Below are 24,099 nucleotides of genomic sequence, written 5' to 3'. Positions count from 1 at the left end.
CCTCAGGGGCTGTGGGAGGTTTGTCTGAGGATGATACAGGGAAGTGCTTGGGGAAAATGGATGTTAAGGAGACAAAAGCTCACTCCTGATTAACTTCACTTTAGAGTGCTTATAAAGCATGAAATGAATGGCAGACAAAAACTGTCTATGTTGAAGCAAGCATTTTCACTCCATTTTGGATGCTGGTGTTCTGACAATGTATTTTAAGCTCAGAATCCACTTTCTTAAAAATCCTTATTGAGTTGTGAAAGCTACACTTCTCAAGACTGAAGCTTTCCTGTAGTAATACTGTCTGTTTAGATTTGAAGCCACAAGAGCCCTAGCACATATGGCTGGAATACTCTATTTTTCAAGGTGTGTTGTACCTGATAATACAAAGGTCACAGTGTAGACATTTGCACCTAGAATCAGCATGCAAATGTGGGACTGCTCCTTGCAGCTCTTGGCTCCATCAGCAAATAAATTAAAATAAACCAGAGGTCTGAAATAGAAATAATTCTCCTTCCAAGTGTTTCACTTAGAGAATGACATCCTGTTTTCTTCAGAATATCATGGGCAATTCTGCATATGAATGAATTTGAGAATAGAAAAAGCCTTCTAAATGAAATCCATAAAGTATCTTTTAGAATTTCAGACTTCAGTAATAAACATAAATGATGATTCTTTTCTGTTCTGAGTGTGCAGAGAAAAGGGAAACTTGAAACTAAGTTACATGACGTTTGAGAGCTGATAGCAATTTGTGAAGGCACATGGTAAAGTATATTTTCTATGTAAGGATCTGTAATATGTCTTCAGGGCAATAGACCATTTATCCTACAAAGAACATTTTTTTACGTAGCTTGGCTGTTAGTTACAGAAGTAACTCAACGTTTCGATTATACTCACAATGAAAGGTTTACTTGAAGAGTAACAGGTCCCTTTGATTAGGTTCTCAACTGCTGCATTTGTTCACCCTTTGTTGCCCTATTTCTGTGCTCCCCCTTACCCACTCCAAATGAGATAAACTTACAAGGCAAAAGGTACAGAAATAAAACCCAGTGACAATGGAGAAATAAAAACGCAAAGAAGCAACCTCTTGTTTTGATTTCTTGGAATTTTCAATAAGCATCATTTTATATGATCATATACACATAGCTAGTGAGCCTTTGTGATCCTCTCCTAGGAATATCTCCTTTTCCTTTCATCATGTGAATGTTTAGAGTCCTGTTTGATTTATCACGTCCATATTGATTATTATAATTTTATATCTAACATGTTGAATCTGTAAGATATTATCAATAATATAAACTTTGCTTCAGGATTTTGCCAGATGCTTCTCAGTGTTTACATTCCTCCCCATTTCATGACTCTAGTTGAGCTGTGCTTTCTAGTCCCTTCAGTTTTAGGTAGAACCATGTGATTTGTTCCCACAAATGAACTCAGTATGAGCTGGGTCCCACTTGCTGTGATGTGGTTTACAGCTTCACCTCAGGCTACTTTTTAGTTGAGCTGATTGTACATTGTGAATCTGGAACCATGTATTGCAGATGGCTAAAGCTTCAATTATACTGGGATTCTGAATGACTACAAGGATTTTCAGTTTTTCTTCTTGTCCTGGGCACCATGTTGTTTTCTGATAGAGCTGGGCAATGAACACTTATACTGTTAACCCTCTAATGTCTGAAAGTTATTTATCATGGAGCAAACATTACTCATTGTGACTCATACTCCAAATACATAATAAAATATTGTCACTACTGACTGTAGTGCAAAACTTGGATATATAAAAGAAATAAAAGATCATGAAAAGATGAAATAGTTAACATTGGGACTAGATTATAACTTTGTAAGCAACTGATGATATCAATTAGATGTGATTAATTGCATTGGGCTACATAGTTAATCAGCACTAGCCATCAGAGAGACCAAATTGAAACAAAATTTCATGTTAAGATCAAAATGGTTTCTTAGCAAAATGTCATAAAGAGAAGGAACTGAGGGATGGCACAATTCTCATTTCTTAGAGAATTTCCCAAATTGCCATAAAATACTACTGAAGGATTCAGGAACTTTTAATAGTACTCTCAGACAGTTCAGTATATCATGACTTTAGGGCAATTGCTTTTGTAATATGGATAAAATGACAATCTTAGAGTTCAAATTAGGCTTCAAAAGTAAAATGATATGATGGACTAAATAAAACTTCTAACATTATTTTAATAAATATTTATTATTGAACATTTGCTAATGATCAGAGTTTGTTATCTGTATTTGTGATATGAAAGTAGTGTTAGAATTTTAATAAATTCAAGTTTCTAGAAAAAAATCTGAGCCTGATGGTAGTCTCTCTTCTATTTGAATCTATTGTGGCAAATAATCATAACCCTAAGTCTTGAGGAAAAGCTAGTACATAGATGGATGAGTCAGATTCTGTAATCTTGGATAGTTTGATTTGCTATACTTTAACTTCACTTTTAGTAACACTAAAACAGGCCCCTATCTAGTATAAAGCTTAAATGACTATAATCATAAAGAAATGGCAAAACAAAATTATCAAGAAAGCTATTGTGTAAATATGTTACATTTTAAAAGGTTTGTAATCATTATTTTTGTGATATGTTTGGGTAACTATAAATTTGAATGTTTGAAAACTTTTCTTATAATAAACTTGTGTCCCCCAACAACAAATCCTCAAAGAAACAACTGCCCAATAAATAAGTGGGCTAAAGACTTAAAGAGAAACTTCTCTGAAGAGAAAAGAAGATGGTCAATAGACATATGAAGAAATGCTCAACCTCCCTAGCCATAAAAGAAATGTATATCAAAACAACACTGAGATACCACCTCACCTCAGTTAGAATAGCTATTATCATCAAGAACTCTAATAACAACAGATTCTGGAGGGGATGTGGACAGAAGGTAACCCTACTGCATTGTTGGTGGGAGTGTAAACTTGTTCAACCACTTGGAAAGTTGTATGGAGGTTCCTCAAAAGACTCCACATAGAGCTCCCCTATGACCCAGCAATCCCACTTTTGGGCATTTACCTGAATGATCACAAACAAGATCATACTAAAGCTACCAGCACAACTATGTTTATTGCAGCATTATTTACCATAGCTAAGATATGGAACCAACCCAGATGCCCCTCAGTAGATGAATGGATGGATCAAGAAAATGTGATATATATATATATATATATATATATATATATATATATATATATATATAATAGAATTCTATGCCTTCATCAGAAAGAATGACATTGCCCTATTTGTTAGGAAATGGAAAGACTTGGAAAAAATATTAAGTGAAGTAAGCCAGGCCCAAAGAAACATAGGTCCCATGGTTTGCCTTATTTGCATAGCTAAATATGTCTGAGACAAGCAGCAACGGTCCGATAAGTTGATCTTAGGCAAAATGAACCCCAAGATAATGACTCAAATGGTTTTTGCTTCTAACATATTTATAAGATGAGTTTTTTGTTGCTTTGTGTGTTCCTCCCCCACGGTATAATCCCTGTTTTCACTGTATTTGATGTTGGTATAATTTGTGGAGGAGAAGGAAAAAAACAAATTGTTTAAATAGGGATACAGGTGGACCCATTGCAACAATGAAATGTATAAGACATTATGTCAAAAAACGAACTTTGCAACTTTGGCAGGGGGAGGTGGGATAGGAAGGGATGGGAAGGGGAAATAAAGGAGGAGGCAACAATGCTTGATAAGAAATGTACTCATTACCTTTGTTGTGCCTAGGTGACAGGACCCCCACCAAGAAGATCACCGAGAGTCAGACTCTAAGCTGTTTTAAGGTTTTATTTAAACAGGCTGCAGCTCGGGCCTTGTCATACACTCCGACACAGCAGAGCCTAGGAGGAGAGCCCGGAGCTAAAGATTTGCAGGGGTTATAAAGGCACACAATCAACCAGGTGTTTAGATTACCACCACCTGTTGCTCTGGTAGACAGAAACAAGCAACAAGTTGTCACTGCCTCAAAACTTTAACCCTTCATTCCCCGCTTGACTTATGGTCCTGAGACACAATCTTGTGGCTCCGGCCCAAAACTAGACTCCAACAGCTCTCGATCTTGAATGGGTATAGTCCCTCTCTGACTTTAGCCATACTATTAAACAACAATACCAGTAACAATCAGTTCATTTTTCTTTTCTTGAGGCATATGCGGAGTGGTTGGGTAGGATGCTTGGAGACTTCCCATATTTCCCCACCGTTGTCCAGGGCAAAGGGGTCAGCCAGTCTGGCGTGGGGGCAGTGGATCCAAGTAGCAATGCCATCTACCTTATGGGTAGTGGGTGTAGCCAGTAGTACCATGTAAGGTCCCTTCCACCATGTTTCCAGAGATCTCAAGTTGTGCCTTCAAACAAATACCTAGTCCCCTGGTTTAAACAAATGGTGGGGAGGAATAGAAGCAGAATCATATAAGCTGGGACCACATGCTCTTATGCATCAGCTGTAAATAGTCAAGGTTACACAGAAATTCAGTATCATTCAAATCAGCAAGCAATTCAGTCTGAAGGCTAGGCATAATGGGTGGAGGATGTTCATACATTATTTCAAAAGGAGTAAAGCCAAGCTGATAGGGTGAATTTCTTACTCTAAACAGGGCAAAAGGAAGAAGTGATACCCAGTCTGTGCCAGTCTCCAAGGCCAATTTAGTTAAGGTCTCTTTTAGAGTGCAATTCATTCTTTCTACCTGCCCTGAACTCTGGGGTCTATAAGCACAGTGCAATTTCCAATCTGTCCCCAGTGCTATGGCTATTCCCTGACTTACTTTTGAAATGAAGGCCTGTCCATTGTCCAACCCAATGGTGGATGGGAAGCCATACCTGGGTAGGATTTCTTCCAGAATCTTCTTAGCCACAATGTTCGCGGTCTCATGCTTTGTTAGGTAGGCTTCAACCCATCCTAAAAAGGTGTCTACAAAAACTAGCAAATATTTATGACCAAATTTTCCAGTTTTAATTTCTGTGAAGTCTACTACTTCCCAATACTCACCTGGCCTACCTCCACGGAGGCGAGCTCCTTTTGTAACCAGTTGATTGGGGGCATTGGTGAGCTGACAGGCTTTACAATTTTTAACAATGTCCTCAATGAGTTGATTTCCTTGCCTAATTTTTACTTCTGAGTGTCGGAGCAAGTCCTGCACTCTTCAGGTTCCCATGTGAGAGACCGGATGGATTCTCTTAAGAATCCCCTTGCCCAATCTTTGTGGCAAGATAAGTTTCCCCTCACCAGTTTTCCACCAGTCTTTGTTTCTTTCTCTGTCCGGGGGTTTATAGGCCATGGGAATTTTCTTTATCCACTCCAAGTCTTCTTGGGAGTACTGAGGCTCAGGAGGCAAAGCTCGTGGCCCTGGGTCTACTAGAGGCAGTACTTCCACTCTGGGCTGGAAGGCCGCTGCCTTAGCTGCCAAGTTATTTCAGCCAAGTTATTTCCTTTGGTTATTGAATCAGTTCCCTTTTGATGGCCAGGGCAGTGCATCATGGCAATATTTGCTGGTTCCCATATGGCCTGGATGAGGCTAAAAATTCCCTCAGCTGTCAGCAGCCCCCTCTCTTGGTAAATGGCTCCATAGACATGCACAGTGGCAAATGCATACCGACTGTCCATGCACATGTTGAGTCTCTTCCCTTTTCCCCTTTGTAGGGCTTTTGTTAGTGCCACTAGTTCTGCTCTTTGTGCAGATGTTCCTTGGCGGAGTGTTTCTGCCCACACTATCTCAGTGTCCGTGCTGACTGCTGCGCCCGCGTACCTTTTTCCATCTCGAATAAAACTGCTGCCATCTGTGAACCAGGTATGATTGGCATGCCATAATGGTGAGTACAACAAGTCTGGCCTCTTTTCCTTGGCCTGGTCTCTCTTTTCATGCTCAATATCACGTTCTCTGTCCTTCCTTTCCTGTCTTTGCTCCTCCATCTCTCTCTTATTGTAAACCTTTTCCACCGCGGCTACTAGATCCCTAATAGACTTTTCACCAAGTCTGTCTAGAGCCTGCAACTTTCACTTTATGTCTGGTGCAGCTTGATTTATATCATCTGGGCCAACTCCTGGGTCTCAAGATCACTAAAAGCTTCCATGAGCCGCTCAAGAGATGCTGCCGGACTTTCACTTCCTCCCTGTCTAACATCATAAACCTTGGCCATATTAGTAGGTCGGCTAGCCGTTGCCTTGAGACCTGCCAACAGAGCCTGGTGATAGATGAGGAGTTGCTCCCTACCTTCAACCATATTGTAGTCCCATGTTGGTCTGATCTCAGGAAAATAGGCAACGATCAGGGCAGGATCTGTGAAGGGTGCTCCTGTGGGGCCAGGGATATGTTTCCAGGCCACTTCTTGGATATGGTCTCTCTCTTTGGTGGTAAAAAGGACCTGTAAAAGCTGACTGCAACCATCCCAAGTAGACTGATGAGCAAAGAGAATAGTTTCAAGCAAACGAATTAAATCCTGGGGTTTCTCAGAAAAGGGGGCATTTTGGTTGTGCCAATTGTATAGATCACTGGTAGAAAATGGCCAATATTGGAGTTGCTGTTGCCCATCTGCATACACAGGACCTAAGTGTAAGGGAAAAACAGCTGTATTAGAAGGGGGGTTGATCCCACAATGTCATCAAGTGACTGGCTCCTTAGAAACATTAAGGGCAGGTGCTGAGGGTTCAGCTGCTGGTTCTATAGCTTCTTCCTCCTCTTGATCACTCAGGCTCTGCAAAAGGAACCTGGGAAGGGGAGTATGGGGGAGAAAACATTTCTTCTTCCAAGTTATCTCCCTGAAAAACCGGGGGGTACCTTTTCTTTTCCCCTTTCTCAGTTTCTTTTTGTAAGTCTATGGGGCTAGATGGAGTTTGCCCATGGTTTCCAATCCTGTCAGTCGTACAGTCCAAAAAACAATAAACAGTATAAACAAAACACATGCAGGCCTGACAGTTACCGAAAAAAGCTTATGAAGTGGAGATCTCCTGAATTGGTCTGCTGACTCCTGTCACGGCGGGGTTCCACACCCATGCCCCACAGCAGAAGGAGCAAGTGGGCAAGTGGGTCTGCTAACGGCCTCCTAACGGAGGCCCTCTTGGTCAGTTCTGGCCCAACACCCGAACCGACCCCCAACCCACAATTCACACGGTGGTGTTCCAAGGATCCCCGCCCCACACAGCCGGGTTCCAACTCCTGCCCCACACGGTGGGGTTCCAAGGACTCCTGCCCAAGAGGATCTGGGATGTCTCCCAGTTCCTCCAGGGTTGTCATGCAAGCATATCCGCTTCCACAACCCTTTACAAATCGGAGCGGCCAGCCTCACAAAGGAAAATGAAAGTAAAACAGACAAAAGACAGGAAAAGACAAATTAACAAAGACAGTGCTGTTTTACCTTTGGAATCTGAGGTCTCAGGGGTCTTTGGGAGGGATCCCGGATGAGCCCCCACTAATATGTTGTGCCTAGGTCTCAGGACTCCCACCAAGAAGACCACCGAAAGTCAGACTCTACAGCTGTTTTAAGGTTTTATTTAAATGGGCTGCAGCTCGGGCCTTGTTCTACATTTTGACACAGCAGAGCCTAGGAGGAGAGCCCGGAGCTAAAGATTTTCAGGGGTTATAAAGGCACACAATCAACCAGGTGTTTGGATTACCACCACCACGTGTTGCTCTGCTAGACAGAAACAAACAACAAGTGGTCACTGCCTCAAAACTTTAACCCTTCACCTTGCTCATGTAATTGTAACCTCTCTGCATGCTATTTTCCCAATTAAAAAGAACTTATTAATTAAAAAAATAATAAACTTGTGTTTTTCAATTTGAATTTCTTTAAAATTTAGAAGTAGCTAAACATTTAATTTCATTGCAATTAAAATGACTAATCTTATAAGAACAAAATTGTTTCAATTTTCAATTTTTAAGTAGTTGTACAAAGAAGTAGCCATTTACAAAAGCATTCTTAGAAGTTAAAATCAGAAAATAAACCCAAAATATCAGATATTCTTCCTCCCATCACACCTCCTTTTCAAGGTAAAATTACAAGATGATGAGAGAAAGGAGGAGATATTTAAATCTTTTATGTTTTGAAATTAAAAACAATCTGACAACTCTTCCTGGGTAGAAAGAAACAGATAGACATGCCTAGCAAAAGGAAGTTCTAAAAGTAACTTTTGTTTTTGGTGGACCTCACCCACCTTACACACATGAAGTAGCTGTATGAAGTTTAGAAGTTGAAGGACAATGTGCTAGACCTAGCCAGGAGGAGGCAACAATGCTCAACAGGAAATGTACTCATTACCTTGCTCATGTAACTGTAACCCCTCTTACAGCATTTTTTACAATAAAAAACATAGAAAAAAGAAAGTATTAAAGCAACAGATTATAACTTTCATTTAGGTTTATAACTCCCATTTTCCTCAAAGAGAACAGAAATGCTCATCTTCTCCATTTATCTCTAGCTAAAATAAATTGCAAACTTTAGATGATGGTCAGCAATGAGATACAAAGATGACTTGTTCACTGTATCATTGTGCTCTTTAATGATTACGAATGAGGTGATCTATGATGTTTGCTATTATCAGTGCACACTACTTATCTCTCCATATTCTTTACTGTCTTTTTCCTCCCTTCCCCCTTTTTAATGTCTCTCTCAATCTGACTTCCTTTTGAATTTTTCTATTTCTTTACCTACTCTACCAATACTATAGGATTTGCCTGGACTTTTCTCATCTAAAGTTTATATTAGATATTTATAATTACTGTTTATGTAGATTCTAGTAAATGCAAATTCTATGCATTTCACTAGAAAGGAAATTGTTCTATGATATGGGAGAGACTACCTCAATAGACGTTCATACATAATCTTCTAGATTAATGTTATACTTTAAATTCTTCCTGCCATATGAATAGATTTCAATTAAATCAAGCTTCCAGAGTTGTGTTAATGAAATTTAAAATATTCAAGAGAGAAAGATTATTATATTAAAATTCTGGTCTAATATTGTTTCAATATTAATACATCCTGCTATCCATATGTAAAAGTAAAGAGGAGGCTATCATCTTACCATATATTGAAATGAAATACCTATGTTTTTGTTAGGAGAGGAAACAGAATTTTTATTACTATTTAACTACAATGTAGCACATATATTTTTACATAAGAGATATGCTTATGTGATCCTTTTACCCATTTGCTATAATAAACTATATGAGTACTGAAAAATAAACCAGAAAAAATATGAAAATATTAAGATAATATAGCTGGGGTATGAAGGTGGAAACAGGAATATAAGGTAGCACAAATTATGCTTATCACTTCCTGAAAAATCTTTCTCAAATGCTGATTGTTTTAATTGCTTTTGTCAAGAGCTGCTTCATAACAACATTCTCACAAAATCAACCTCTTGATTATCATTGACAAAGTGAGTGATTTTTAAAGTTAATGTTATTTTTTGCAATAACCTTGTGAAGTAGGAACTTGTTTTCCATAAAATGATGCTTGTAGGGATGGGGGGAAGGAGAAAATTACAGCAGAGTCACTAAACTTGCTGCATGTCACATAGTAAAGGCTAAGTTGGAATTTGGTCCCAGTCTGATCTTAACACTATTGCAATGGTTTACTGAGCTATAATAAATCGAGATTGAAGCAAATGCATGGCCTAGTTACTGACTGGTGGAAAAGTCTTTGGTTTTTACAGAGGAAAGCTGCATTTGCTCATTTGAGTTGTCACTACCTTTCAACCTAAAGAACTGTCTCAGAGGGACTTGTTGAATAAGCAAAAATCATACTTAAGATATATATTTATTCAGATAATTGGATGTGGCATTTAATTTTCATGTCATAGATTGTGTAGACAATTTTGTCTTTGAATTTCTAAATCTAGTTATTAGACATTAAAAAATTTAATTGAAATACAAGTTTATTAAGCCTATAATTTAGGGCTGTCATAAAATGTTGGCTCTAAAGAAAAATTTACCCATATTCCCAGAACATTGAGAAATTGACCTATTTGAATAAAATTATTTATCATAACCATTTTCAAGGCTCTAGTCAAAATTTTCACATTGAGTTTTACAAATGATAATGCTTGGTTATTTTTCATTATCATTTTCTTGTCAAATAATTATACACTTTGACCAATTTGTTAAACAGTTTATATTAAGTGAACTACTAGAGATAAATTAGTATCCCTTTATTTCCATGCTGATGATTTTTCTTCATTCCTTTTTTTTTTTTGGTCAGTCGTGGGGCTTGTCCTGAGTGCTGTCCCTCAGCTCTTCAGCTCAAGGCCAGTGTTCTACTACTTGAGCCACAGCTCCATTTCTGATTTCCTAGTGGTTTATTGGAGATAAGAGTCTCAGAGACTTTCCTGCCCAGGCTGACTTTGAACCACCATCCTCAGATCCCAGCCTCTTGAGCAGCTAGGATCACAAGTATGAGCCACTGACGCCCGGCTCCATCATTCTTAAAAGGAAGGAAGTGTAATGATGTTTTAGGAAAACCCACAGATTCACATTTCTATCACTTTTTATAAATTTCAATTCACTTTAAACTATTTAAAAATTACATTCTTAGCTGTGTTCATATAGCTTATACCTGTAATCCTAGCTACTCAGGATCTGAGAAGTACTGTTGAAACGAATCTGGGCAGAAAAATGTGTGAGACTCTCCAATTAACTACAAAAAAGCCCAAGGTAGAGCTGTGGCTCAAGTGGTAGAATGTTAGCCTTCAGCACAAATGTTCAAGGAAAGGGCCAAGTCCTTGAGTTCAAGCCCCAGGAACAACCTCCCACCCCTGACCTTTGTCTAACTCTTTGTGACTTCCTTCTCATTCACCTACATCAGCTTACACTGTGTTCACATATGTGAAATTCAAAGAAATTATCCTCTGGAATAGTTAAATACCTCCACTTGTTTCTTCATGTATTCTCAACCCACAGGATGAGGTGGAGAATATCCCATGTTTTACATGAAACTTAGGTCTTAAAGTAAGAACACTACCACCTATTTCCTGGTTGTCTTTTTGATGTGGTACTTTTTTCAAGTTCTATTAGTCTTCACTGATATGACCATGGGAGATGAAATGCAATTTTCTTTCTATAAAATCATGTAAAATAAAATGTCAGTCTTCCTTTTCCATATGACTACCAATTTCAATTCGTATGCACATTCTCCTGGACCTTTTTATATACAATAAAGGAAACCTTTGCTTATTCAAAAGAACTGAAAATAGCTAATCCACACATGAAGAAGTACTCAGCATCTTTAGACATAAAAGAAATGGCAATCTAAACAACACTGAATTGCCATCTCACCCTAGTTAGAAAGGCCATTATCAAAAGCACAAACAATAGATGCCAGAAGCATGTGCTGAAGTGAAACCCTTCAACCACTCTGGAAAGTCACTTGCACAATCATGTTTATTGATGCACTATTCACCATAGTGTAATATTGAATCAGCCCAGATACCATCAATAGATGAATGGATCAAGAAAGTTTGCTGTATATACACAGTGAGATCTCACTAATCCATTAAGAAGAATAATATTACATTTTCAAAGAAATAAATGGACCTACCTGGGAGAAATTCTGTTATGTAAGCCAGGCCCAGAGAGGACAAATGACACAAGTTTTTCTCATAAATGGAAATTAGATTTAATTTGTAAATGTATGTGTAAACAAAATATATGGGATTGTATGAAAATGTACACAAAATGTTTTAAATGAAGTACAGTATTTACAGGGGAAAATTCAAACCATGTAATTCCATAGAAAAGCTAACTCACAGGCCAACAAAATGAGAACCAAGAAACTGGTACTTGAAAAATGTGTGTGAGAGTTAGGTAAGGTGAAGAGATAGATGAATGAAGAGAGGAAGGTGAGGAGGACAACATTTATTGAATTTATGAAATTAAGGAAACTAATGGCAGAGTTGGGTTGAGATGGATGTGGGAGAATGATGAAAGTAGTGGCATTGATCGAGATGCATTGTACTATGAACTGAGTCATTGAAAGGTAATTATCTTTTACAACTGAAGATAATAAATGCACATTTAAAAGAAATAAAATTAGAAAGTGAAAAAAGATTTAGTTATCTTTGATTTTGGATAATATGTTATAGTACTTGTGCAAATATATGGCTTGGTGAAGGAAAGAGGAAGAAGACCAATGTAGTAAATTCAAACTCAGACATATCCTAAGTACTGCAGAGTGCTCCTAGTACTAGTATTCCTATAAGTATTCCCTCTCTGCCTTTACTGTCACAGATTGATGTTTGACATTTTTTTAAAGCAGATATAATGCCAGGTAAGTTGTTCTTATTAACTTACATGCCCATTTCCTATACTTAATACAGTGTCAGCAACAAAATCCAATGTGATGTCTCATTATATTAATATTTCTCAATAAAGTATAATTCCTCAAATATTATTAGAGAGATAATAGTCAAAGGGTATAGCATTCCAATTAGGTAGAAAAGAGAAGACCAAAATCATGGTGGCTTTAGTTAATAACAATGAAATTTATAACTTGAAATAGCCAAGAGTATATTTTGGAGGCTTTAATCACAAGAAAATGTATTATGTGATTTTGTTTGTTTCTTTTGTATGTTCTTCCCCCATGGTATGACCCTTGTTTTCAATGTATTTGATTCCGGTGCACTGCATTTTTCTAATTTGGGGAGGAGAAGGAAAACAAGAAAATGCTGAAATAAGGATTAACCCATTGTAACAATGAGATGTACAAGACACAATGTTGAAAAGAACTTTAAAACCTCGGGGCAGGGAGGGAGGAGAAGGGGAGGTAGTGAGGGAAAGGATAGTAGAGGAAAAACAAAGGAGAGTGTAATGTACTTATTTACTTATTCATGTAACTGCAATCCCTCTGTACAGTATCTTTACCATAACAATATATATTAAAAAAAGAAAATGGTAGTACATGAGGTAATTCATGTGGTTATTTGACATCTCACTGTACTGCTATATCTTCAAAGATCATCTTTATCACATCACATCATAACATAAATATATGTATGTTTTTAGTATGTGGTACTAAAGAATTGAACTCAGGCCTCATGCATAGTAGGCAAACACACTACCACTGAGCCAAATTCCTACCCAATATATGTATGTTTATATACACAACATTTTCTACATTTCAAATTATAAATAGTAAATATTTTGAAGTATTATACTTTTGTCTTGAAGATAATAATAAGAACTTTTTTTTAAAAAAAATTTTTTTTGGTCCAGTCGTGGGGCCTGAACTCTGGGCCTGGGCGCTGTCCCTCAGTTCTTCAGCTCAAGGCTAGCGCTCTACCTCTTGAGCCACAGCGCCACTTCCGGCTTTTTTCTTTTTGCTTATGTGGTGCTGAGGAATCGAACCCAGGGCCTCAGGCATGCAAGGCAAGTGCTCTACCACTGAGCTACCTTCCCAGCCCCAATAATAAGAACTTTTATATCAGTAAATAGAGATATAAAACCGTCACTCTTTGCCGACACAATAGATTGGTCCCCAAGTTACTTGGGTTGATCTGAAATTTGACAAAGTAGTAGGGTATAAAATCAACCCATGAAAATAAATACTTTTTCTGTTTGTCATCAATGAGAAAACTGAAACTGAAATCAGGAAAGTAACTCAATTTTCAATAGCCTCAAAAAATATACCTAGGAATTAATTTAACCAAAGATGTGAAGGATATCCAATGTGAAAACTTTAAAATTTTAAAGGGAGAAATTGGAGCATATTGAAGGAAATGGAAAAACTGTCCATGCTCATGGATGGGAAGTATTAACATCATAAAAATGGCAATAATTCCAAGAGCAATTTACAAATTCAATGCTATACCCATCAAAATCCCAACAACTTTCTTTAAAGAAATGGAAGCAATTCAAAAATTCACATGAAATATTAAAAAATCCCAATTAGCACAAACAATCTTAGTAGGAAGAACAAGGTTAGAGGAATATCAACTTCAAGCCATATTAATAAAAAGAGCTTGGTACTGAAACAAGAATATGCCTGAGGACCAATGAAGCAGAATAGAAGACCCAGAAATGAACCCACAGACATACAACTACCTAATATTTGATAATGGAGCCAAAAGACACAAGCTGGAAGAAAGAAAGTTTCTTCAACAAACGGTGCTGGCAAAACTGGCTATCCACATGCAGAAAACTAAAGCTACACCCTTAAATAGCATGCTGCACCAGAATCAAAATGGATCAAAGACCTCAATGTAAGACCAGATAATATGTAAATATTACAAGAAGAGGTAGGGGAAGCGCTAGGGCTCTTAAGCATTGGTCTACGTTTCTTAAGATCCAGGCTTACAACAAATCAAAGAAAGACGGAATGGATGGATTGCATCAAACTCGAGTTTCTGCATGGCAAAGAATATAGCTAACAAGATTAATGAAAAGTCCACAGTAAGGGAAAAGATTTTTATCAGCTAGGCCCTTTGGTCAAGGGCCTTATATCTAAAATATTCTCAAAACTCAAAAATTAATGTCTTCCCTACAATGAACCCTCAAAGAAATTACAACTCAATTAATAAATGATCTAAAAGCTTACATAAAGGCTCCTCAGAAGTAAGAATGACCAAAAGACATAAGAAGAAAATTTCAACATCTCTGCTATAAAAGAAATAAAAATCAAAACAATAGTTTTGATGTGATTCTAAACTCAGTTAGAATGATCATTATCAATAATACTAACAATAACCAGTGTGGGCAGGGATATGGCCAAAAGGGAACTTCACTAATATTTTCATGGGAATGTAAATTTGTGCAACCACTCTGGAAAGCAATAAGGAGTTTTCTCCAAAGACTAAACACACAGATCTTCTCTATGACCCAGCAATTCCACCCTGGACATAGATAAGGCCACACTAAATTCCCAGTGCAACCATGTTCATTTCATCATTGCTTATCAGAGCCAAGATATGGAATCAACCCAGATGGCCTTCAGTGGACACATGGATCAAGAAAATGTAATCTCTTTCTCTCTCTCTCTCTCTCTCTCTCTCTCTCTCTCTCTCTCTCTCTCTCTCTCTCTTTCTCTCTCTCTTCCATCAGAAAGAATAATATTGTACCATTCATAAGGAAATGGAAAGACCTGGAAAAAATTATATTAAGTGAAGTAGCCAGACACAAAGAAATACAGCTTGCACAATTTTCCTCAGTTCTGGTAACTTTATGTGCCTATAAATTTACAAATAAACACACTAGATGCTAAAAAATTATATACTGGGACATGATAAAATACACAGATCACTAGACATTCACACAATGAGACCAAAGGAGGGTAGTCATAGAAGTGGATCATAAAGGCTCAATAACTATGTGTACATGATCATGTAAAATATTATTTTATGAAATGAACTCCAAGAAGTGGAAAACAAAAAATTGTTGTTGTTGCTATTTTTGGTGTTTTTTTCTTTTGTCTTGGTTTTTAGAATATTTGTCTTTGGGAGGGTAAGAAGGAGCACAGAAAATGGGAGAAAGAGTGAATAAAAAGCAGTGGTGCTGATGAGACACTGTGGAATATGAATCATACAACTTGTGGGTATAGCTGAGAGGGAAAAAACTGGAAGAGAGCAAACTAAGGGGTGACAAGTTTCAAAAATAAATGCATTCGTTACCTGACTTATATAAATGTAACTACTCAGTACATCACTGCTACACAGTAACAAAATATATTTTAAAATATTCCAAACTTTTAGCAGACACTGGTCTACTGCTTTATTATGTGAATATCATATATGAAATATGGGTACTGGAGGCTCACATCTGTAATCCTAGCTACTCAGGAGGCTGAGATCTGAGGATCACCATTCAAAGCCAGCCCGGGCAGGAAAGTCATGAGACTTATCTCCAATAAACCACTAGAAAACCAGAAGTGGCCCTATGGCTCAAGTGGTAGAGTGCTTTCCTTGAGAGAAGAGCACGGGGACAGAGCCCAAGCCCCGAGTTCAAGCCCCACTACTAACAAAAAAATTAAAATTATGCTTGTGTCAGCATTAATCAACAAAGCATGAGAACCATATATTCTTAATAACACATTGGCCATAATAATAAAGTTTGGTTTCTGAACTATTGATTTAACTCAAACTTTCTATGAAGATTCAGTATTTAAAAAATAAAAATCAAGTTCTAAGATATTAAAAACTAAACCATCGCTAAATTTTAGCATTGTTGTCAATTTGTACAACTGAAATGAGAGTTTCAAAGTAATATCAGTACAAAAATCCTGATTTGAAGCCAGATATCATTTTATAATATTGGAATTGTCTTTGTTATCTTCTACCCTCTATTGTGCAGTAGCAGTACACACAGCACTAGATAATGTCTTCTCTCCTGAAATCTTTATGAATATCATGTGGATGAAATCTTTATGAATATCATGTGGACAATAGAGTCTAAAGAGCAAAGCAAACTGTGCCTAGAAAGAGAGTCATTGCATAGCTCTATCCACCAGAAGTATCTAGAATTTGGAACGTTTGCATATAGAAGCAAAATGGAAGTACAATGTAGAGGAAACAGATTGTTAGGCTCTGTTCTAAAATTTCAGCTAATAAAATGATAAAGCCAGTTGGTCAGGCCCAAGGACATTATTTCATGCATGACAAAAGAGTAAGCATCCAAAACATTTGAAATTTGTATCATAGTAATAATTGCTTGATAAATAAGGCAAAGTAATAATTCAACTCTGAACAATAGGACTTGCTAAGGAGAACTAGGTGAATGTGTCATTCTTTTCTTCCCTCCTAAAGAATTCCAGAGACTAGTAATGGATCTAGTAGTAAATCTAAGAGGAATGGTTTTATAGATTGTGAAATTGAGGTCCAACAGTGTCAAGACAGAAGGTCATAGAACAAATCAATGGATCAGAAAGGACAGGAACTTGGAAATTTCTCTTACTCTCACTATTGCTCAATGAAAACGTGTGGAAAAATGATGTTAAATGCTCACAGTTGTCTGGTGAGTTAAAACAGTGCAGATGGCAAATAAAAACTTTAGGAAAACTAAAAAAAATAGGCAAAGTGCTTGAATAGACATTTCTCTAAAAAAGATGTAGTGAAATGAACCCCAAGATATGGACATAAGTTATTTATCTTTATTGTTGTTGTTGTTGTTTTGTATGCTTTTTTATTGTAAAAATGCCTTACAGAGGGGTTACTGTTACATGAGCAAGGTAATGAGCACATTTCCTATTGAGCATTGTTGCCTTTTACTTTGTTATCCCTTCCCTCCCACCTCCACAACTCCCCCTCATACAGACTGAAGTTATAAAGTTCGTTTTCAACATGGTGTTTTGTAAATCTCATTGTTACAATCGGTCAACCTGTTTTCTTATTTGAGCATTTTGTTTTTTCCCTTCCCCTCCCGGATAAGATGATGTTAAGGGAAATGAACCCCAAAATAAAACACAAATATCTTTTTCTTTCTTGCTATTGTTTCTGATGTATTTATAATATACCATGTGTTTTTTTTTTGTTGTTGTTTTGTGTGTTCCTCTCCCACAGTATAACTCCTGCTTTTACTGTATTTGATGTCGGTGCCCTGCATCTTGTATATTGTTGTTGTTTTTAATGTATTATGTGATTTTTTTCTTTGTTTTTTTGTATGTTTTTCCTACTATGGTATATCTCTGTTGTAACTATATTTGATTTTGGTACCTTGCATGTTGTATATACGTTTATCGAGGGGAAGAGGAATAACAAAATGCTGAAACAATGATACTGACAAGACATATGTTGGAAATGAACCTTACGACTTTGTGGTGGGAGTGGGGGAAGTAGAGGAGGGAAGGACAGTGGGAGAAAAGCAAAGGAGGAGTAACAATGCCCACCAAGAAAAGTACTCATTACCTGACTGATGTAACTGTAACCTCTCTGTACAACATCTTTACAAGAAAATAAAATTTAAAAAAATAAGAGGGTAGGAAGTAAAGAAAATATTGAAATTATAAATAATATATTAGTCTTTTATTCTGTCATTGTAGTGAATAATATTTTTATTCTTCCTTATTTCTTTTTCCATCTATTTTCAGTTCATTTTTGAAGTACCTGGAATTTAATTTCTAAATTCTAAATATTTCCCTTTGGTATTTTGAATTGTTTCATAATACTTACCAAAGACAATAGTAAAGCTTGTCTAAATCCTATCCTCCCCAGGGAGAAAATAAAACTAATAAACCAAAGAAAAGGAAGATATAAATGTTGTCAACAAAAATATGATAATCATAAGGATAGTATTAATAAAGGTATAATAACACTTTACATGTCTCAGCATGGGGAAATACATTGATGTAGAGCAGAATGTTCTAAAAAGTTTTAAACTGCGATAGCACTTTAGAAATACACTGATAGTCTCATAAAATATTTTGCATTACTGTGATATGATAAATTATATTGGATTCTAGATACACACAGTGAGACCAAATTATGATACTCAAGAAAAAAACAAAAAGGCTCACGTCATAGTATATACATATTATCTAGATTACATATATATTATTTGTATATTATATAAATTCATATACATACTGAAATGACTTCCAGTATATGGAAACAAATGAGTTTTTAGATTTTAGTTTTTGTTGATTCTGTCCTCTTTACCTTATTATGATGTATTTAAGTGCACATCTTCAGAAGGGTTGCAGGGAGAGTACAGAGCTTAAGGAAAAGTGAATGGAGCTCACTGGACACGGATGAGACAGGAAGGGGTGCCTGGGGGATAATGAGGGAAAAGAAGACACTGTACAATAGGAAATGTATTCATTACCTGACTCTATAATAACAAGAAAGTAAATTAATAAAAATGTTTTGCATTAAAAATGTGGGACTCAAAATACAGAGAATAGTAACAAAAAACAAAACACAAAAAAGGTGAATTTCATTTAATACCAATTGTTGCCCCCAAGTTGTTAAGGAAAAAAAAGGTTCCACTTATGCCCCATGATTTTAAAGGAATACACTAAAGAAACATAAATGATGATCAAAGCATAAAATATATACCTTAAAGCCTGGCTCACTCAGCGTATTTGAGAATGTTATATTCAATAATCTATGCTAATATGGAATTAATAAGTAGATCTGTGCTCCTGAATGAGATACTGTATGGAAAATGTGGTGAAGTCAAAGCATAGAACAAAAAATTCAGCCTATGAGGTTGGGAACTTTGAGTAGTGCAAGACTCTCACTGTCAATGAAGTTCTGTGATACTATGTTTCTTATAATTAACCACGTTATATTGTTTTGCTTGTGATACCTACTCATATCCCTGCAACAACAGATTTTATTTGGGAAAGCACTGGAATTCATGCCTTTAGGTGTATTTCCATATGTGCCTCTATTCCCTATGTCCTCTACTGGTAGAACCCATCCGGTGAACATGGATGGAGAATGATAACAATTCTTAGCAAAATTCATCCTGCTGTAAGGATAGAATATGTTCGTTGATATATTTTGTTTGTTTTCCTTTATTGTTGTACTCAGTATTGAGCTTCAGACCTCCAAAATGCTAGATAAGAACTCGAGGATTTGAGCCACAATCCTAACTCTTGTTTGTAATTTGTTGTTTGACACTGGGCCTTGTGAAATTTCTTTGGGCTGGCTTCAGATTCATGAGTCTTCTTCCTCTACTCTTATATTAAAGCTTATATATACTCTTACATTACAGCTTATATTACAGGCATCATCTTTCCTTGCCTGAAATATGATATATATATGTGTATAGAATATAATAATATATAACATATGCATATTGAAATATGTACATATATAATAATATATGTATATATAAATATATACAGATATATACATATATATAATTTTATTGTATTGTAAAGGTGATGTACAGAGAGGTTACTGTTACAAAAGTAAGTAAGGAGTACATTTCTTGTCAAACAGTGTTACCACTTTTCTTGTTTTCTACCACTTTACCTCCCCCTCCTTGGTTTATTTGGCTTTTGGAACAATTATGATTTCATAGGAATAATGGAATACTAAGAGAAAAATAGACACCAGACACCAAAAGAAAAAACAGAGGAAGTAGAGATAACTGGAATTAAAACATGCATATATATAATATAGTCCCAGAAAAATGCTTTACAATGATAATAGTCTAATCCTGGTGTATTGTGGTCAATATTGACAGCTAGATAGAGTGATAGTTTTGAGGTAAAGAATGGAATAAAATATTCCAAAGCTCTAAATAATTCACATTATAAGAGTAATACCTTCGGAAACTTATAAATGTAAAAAGACAAAAGCATATTATTTAGATATGTAGCATTAATGGCAGGAGATATAACAAAGCTATCACAAGCTTCTACTTAAGAAGTGAGATGGGATGTAATGAAATCTAGGGCAGTCATTGCTATTTGTGACATATATATATTTGCAATACTCTGATTAAAATATGTGCTTATTTCTATGACAATAATTTTAAATAAATTAATAGTTTATATACTTTAAGGATTTCATTATTTCTCATTTTTTCTTATAGATTCTATTAGAATCTCTCAATACAACAATAATTATTAGTCTATAAACTGAGTGTGGCATTTGTGTTTATCAATGTTTCACCCATAGAAATTTGATTTTGAGACACATAGCTTGCCTATAGCCATATTTTCCTCTATGGTACAAGTTGGAAAAAGAACCTACCACTTTTTTTTTTCTCTCTCTCTGCCTTATTTATATGCATTGTTGATAATCAAAAATTTTGGCTCTTAGTTTAGTATCCTTTCTACAGAGGATTTATTTTACTGGAAATGATTGTGGACAAGATTTTATTTGCACTGTGGAAATTCTTGTACCTGATATACCAACACGCATTAAAATGTCTTACCCATTAAGTGATTCTTATTTACAATGTCAAAAATCACTAGGAATCTTGAGTAGATCTAATCAAGTTCAGAAAATTTCTAAGTACAGTTAGTATTAATTTGCAGCTGTTGAGAACTTAATATCATTTTTTAATACTGATGTGTTTTTGTGGCGATTTACAAAGCAGAAGAAAATGAGCTACTCCTGTGGAGATCTGCACTGTATACAAGGATAGATTTCCCTTGTCCTGACGTGTGAGCAACAAGCATGCTCTGGGCACCTGTGAGACATGATCTCAAGCATGTTTAATGGCCTCTAAGATTCAGCTCCAAGGATTCAGAGGAGCTGTGGGAACAAGTGGCCTTAACAAATATAATTTAGATTCATGGATCCTACATCCATTTGTGTCTTAAGTCTTTTTATTAAAGCTTGATGAAATCACTTAATCATAGGGTACAAAGCTGATTGAAACTACATACATTCAATACATGTATGAAGGAAATTTAATGTCTTTTTTTACAGACGAACAGGACTAAAGATATAAAAAAAAATAAGGATTGGATTTAGCTGATATCTTTCCCCTGTGTTGAAGTTGTGAATTTTATTTCTTCTTGCCTAGTGAAAAAACAGTATTATCGACCAGAGAAAGATGTGTTATAAAACACACACAACAGAATACATCAACACAAATATAAAAGACATAAAAGCATGTCTGTATGTACTGTTTTCAGGATTAATTACCAAACACTATGGGCATGTGGAATGCTTTTCTCTTGATTCTTTCTAGAATATTTTCTCCTTTACATTGGAAATCTGATGTTTTTCCTAACAGGACAACTCCAAATCAGGTCACGTTTTTCCAATCTTGCATGGGAATAATATTATAACTGAAATATCTGTTGAAATGTTTTAAAGTCTAGGAATTATTATGGAGAAGTTTTCATTAAAGTATATTCAAATAGCTTCAGTTTCCAGTTTTTATTGTAATATAGTCTTGGAACTGCTGGAGGCATGACCCCTATTCTATGGGCAAACATTTCTGACAACAACTTCTCTTTGTACTGTGATGGGACACAAACAGTAATTTTTTCAAATCATATATCTATTTTTACTTTGTCTCCAGCTTTTGCAGGTGTCTTTTCAAGTGGCAGTCACAGGAGGGAAAATGATGGAGTTTGAGTGTTTAGTAATTTTAGTTCATATATATGTTTTATGCATTGATAAAGTGAAAAGTCGGTGGCAAAAGTTGGCATTTCCTTTGATGGTTTTGTCAAAAACCTTGTTAAGATTTTTCTACTAGTCAGCTTTTCCATATGAACATCTGAGAGTTGCAGTGATGGATTCTGTCATTCTGTAAGAGGACTGTTTCTACAGTAAGTATTTATACTTAGGCTTAGATTACACGGGGGTTGACTGGATAGTCCAATAAGGCAATACTAGATTACAGGAGATCAGTTCATAAAACAACTCTGTCCTGAGTAATAATTGTAATAATTATTGGAAGCAAATGTCATATCATAAGAGATCCTCTAAATATGTAACAAAAGGTTTCTTATATCATTATAACTGACCTTTGTGTTTGTTTCTTAAAATTTTTAGAGAACAACATCAACACCCTAAGACAATAAAAAAAATTCTCTCATGGTTCTGGTAGCTAGAAGACAACAGGTCTTGTGCATGTTCTAAATTAGTCCTAAAGAATTATATTTCTTAATCTTCTTACATACTAGTGATTGAATTGGGCCATTCTTGGTAGTCAGTCTTTTGCTTATGGCCACATTACTCTAATTTACAACTCTGTTTTCAAAGAGACTTCTTCCCTCTGTGTGTCTTGTTCACATGCTCTTCTTGGCAGAGCAACAGCTACAATCTAAAATATATAGGGCCAATCATAATTCAGTGTGACCTAATTTTAATTGATTTCAGCCTCCAAATACAAAACAATCTCACATTCTTTTTTTCATTGTTATTGTAAAGGTGATAGACAGAGTGATTACAGTTACACAAGTCAGGTAATTAGCATATTTCTTTTCACACAGTGTCACCTCTTCCATTGTTTTCTCCTCCCACCCCCCTCACAAGTTGTACAGTTCATTTTAAAACATAATGTCTAATGTTTCACTGCTTTATCTGTTCACCCTTTGTCCCACCATTTCTACGGTCTCTCTTCCTAAAATAGATAAAGATACATACAAAACAAAAGGTACAAAAATAAAAACCAATGTCAACAGAACAAACAAATCAAAACAACAAAAACTTCTTGTTTCCATTTCTTAGAGTTCATTTTGATAAACATCATTTTATATGATGATATGCACATATCTTCTGAGCCTTTGTGATTCTGTCCTAAGAGTATCTTCCTTTGGTCTCACTGTGTACAAATCTGGAGTCTCATATAATTTATCGTGTCCAAGTGTATTTTTGTCTTTTATTGTCTAGTATAATTATTATAAATCTATAGCCACATTCTAGTTATGAAAATGAAAGAAACCATGCAACCTGTTTTTCTCTGGGTCTGGCTTCTTTGCTTAATACAATTTTTTCCAGGTCTTTTCATGTCCTTATGAATATTACAATATCATTCTTTCTGATGAATGTATAGAATTCCTTTGCTACTATAGACTACATTTTATTGATCGATTTCTCTGGAGGAGCATCAGGGTTGATTCCATATTTTGAATATGGTAAACAATGCTGAAATGAATTTGGTTGGGCTCGTAGCTTTAGTGTGGCCTTATCTGTGGTCTATTGGATAAATGCCCAGGATCTTTTGGAATTGCTGGTCATAGGGAAGCTCTATGTTTAAGCTTTAAAGGAACATCCATACTGCTTTCCGGAGTGGTTGAACACATTTACATTCCCACCAAAAATGAGGTAATTTTACCTTTTGGCCATGTCCTCTGCCAGCATTTGTTAATGTTAATTTTCTTGATAATAGCCATACTATCTAGAATGAGATGGAGTCTCAATATTGTTTTGATTTGAACGTCTCTTTTACTCAGAGATGTTGAATATTTCTTCTTATGTCTTTTGGCTATTCTATTTCTTCTTTGGAGGAGTCTCGCTTTAAATCTTTAGCCCACTTAGTAATATTGGGTTATTACTTCTTTGAGGGTTTATTTTTATGGAAGGTTAACTTTTTTAGGTCTAAGAGGCCCTTTTCTAATGCATAGCTAGTAAGTTTTTTCTCCCATTCTATGGGCTTCCAATTTATCTTCATAGCTACATCCTTTGCCATGCAGAAACTCTTCAGTTTAATGCAATCTCATCCAGTTTTTTCTTTGAATAATCCCACATTCTAATG

The sequence above is a fragment of the Dipodomys spectabilis genome, unplaced genomic scaffold, assembly GCF_019054845.1.
Source record: "Dipodomys spectabilis isolate Male_0828 unplaced genomic scaffold, ASM1905484v1 ptg000197l, whole genome shotgun sequence".
NCBI classification, from domain to species: Eukaryota; Metazoa; Chordata; class Mammalia; order Rodentia; family Heteromyidae; genus Dipodomys; species Dipodomys spectabilis.
This window is presented reverse-complemented; position numbering follows the sequence as displayed.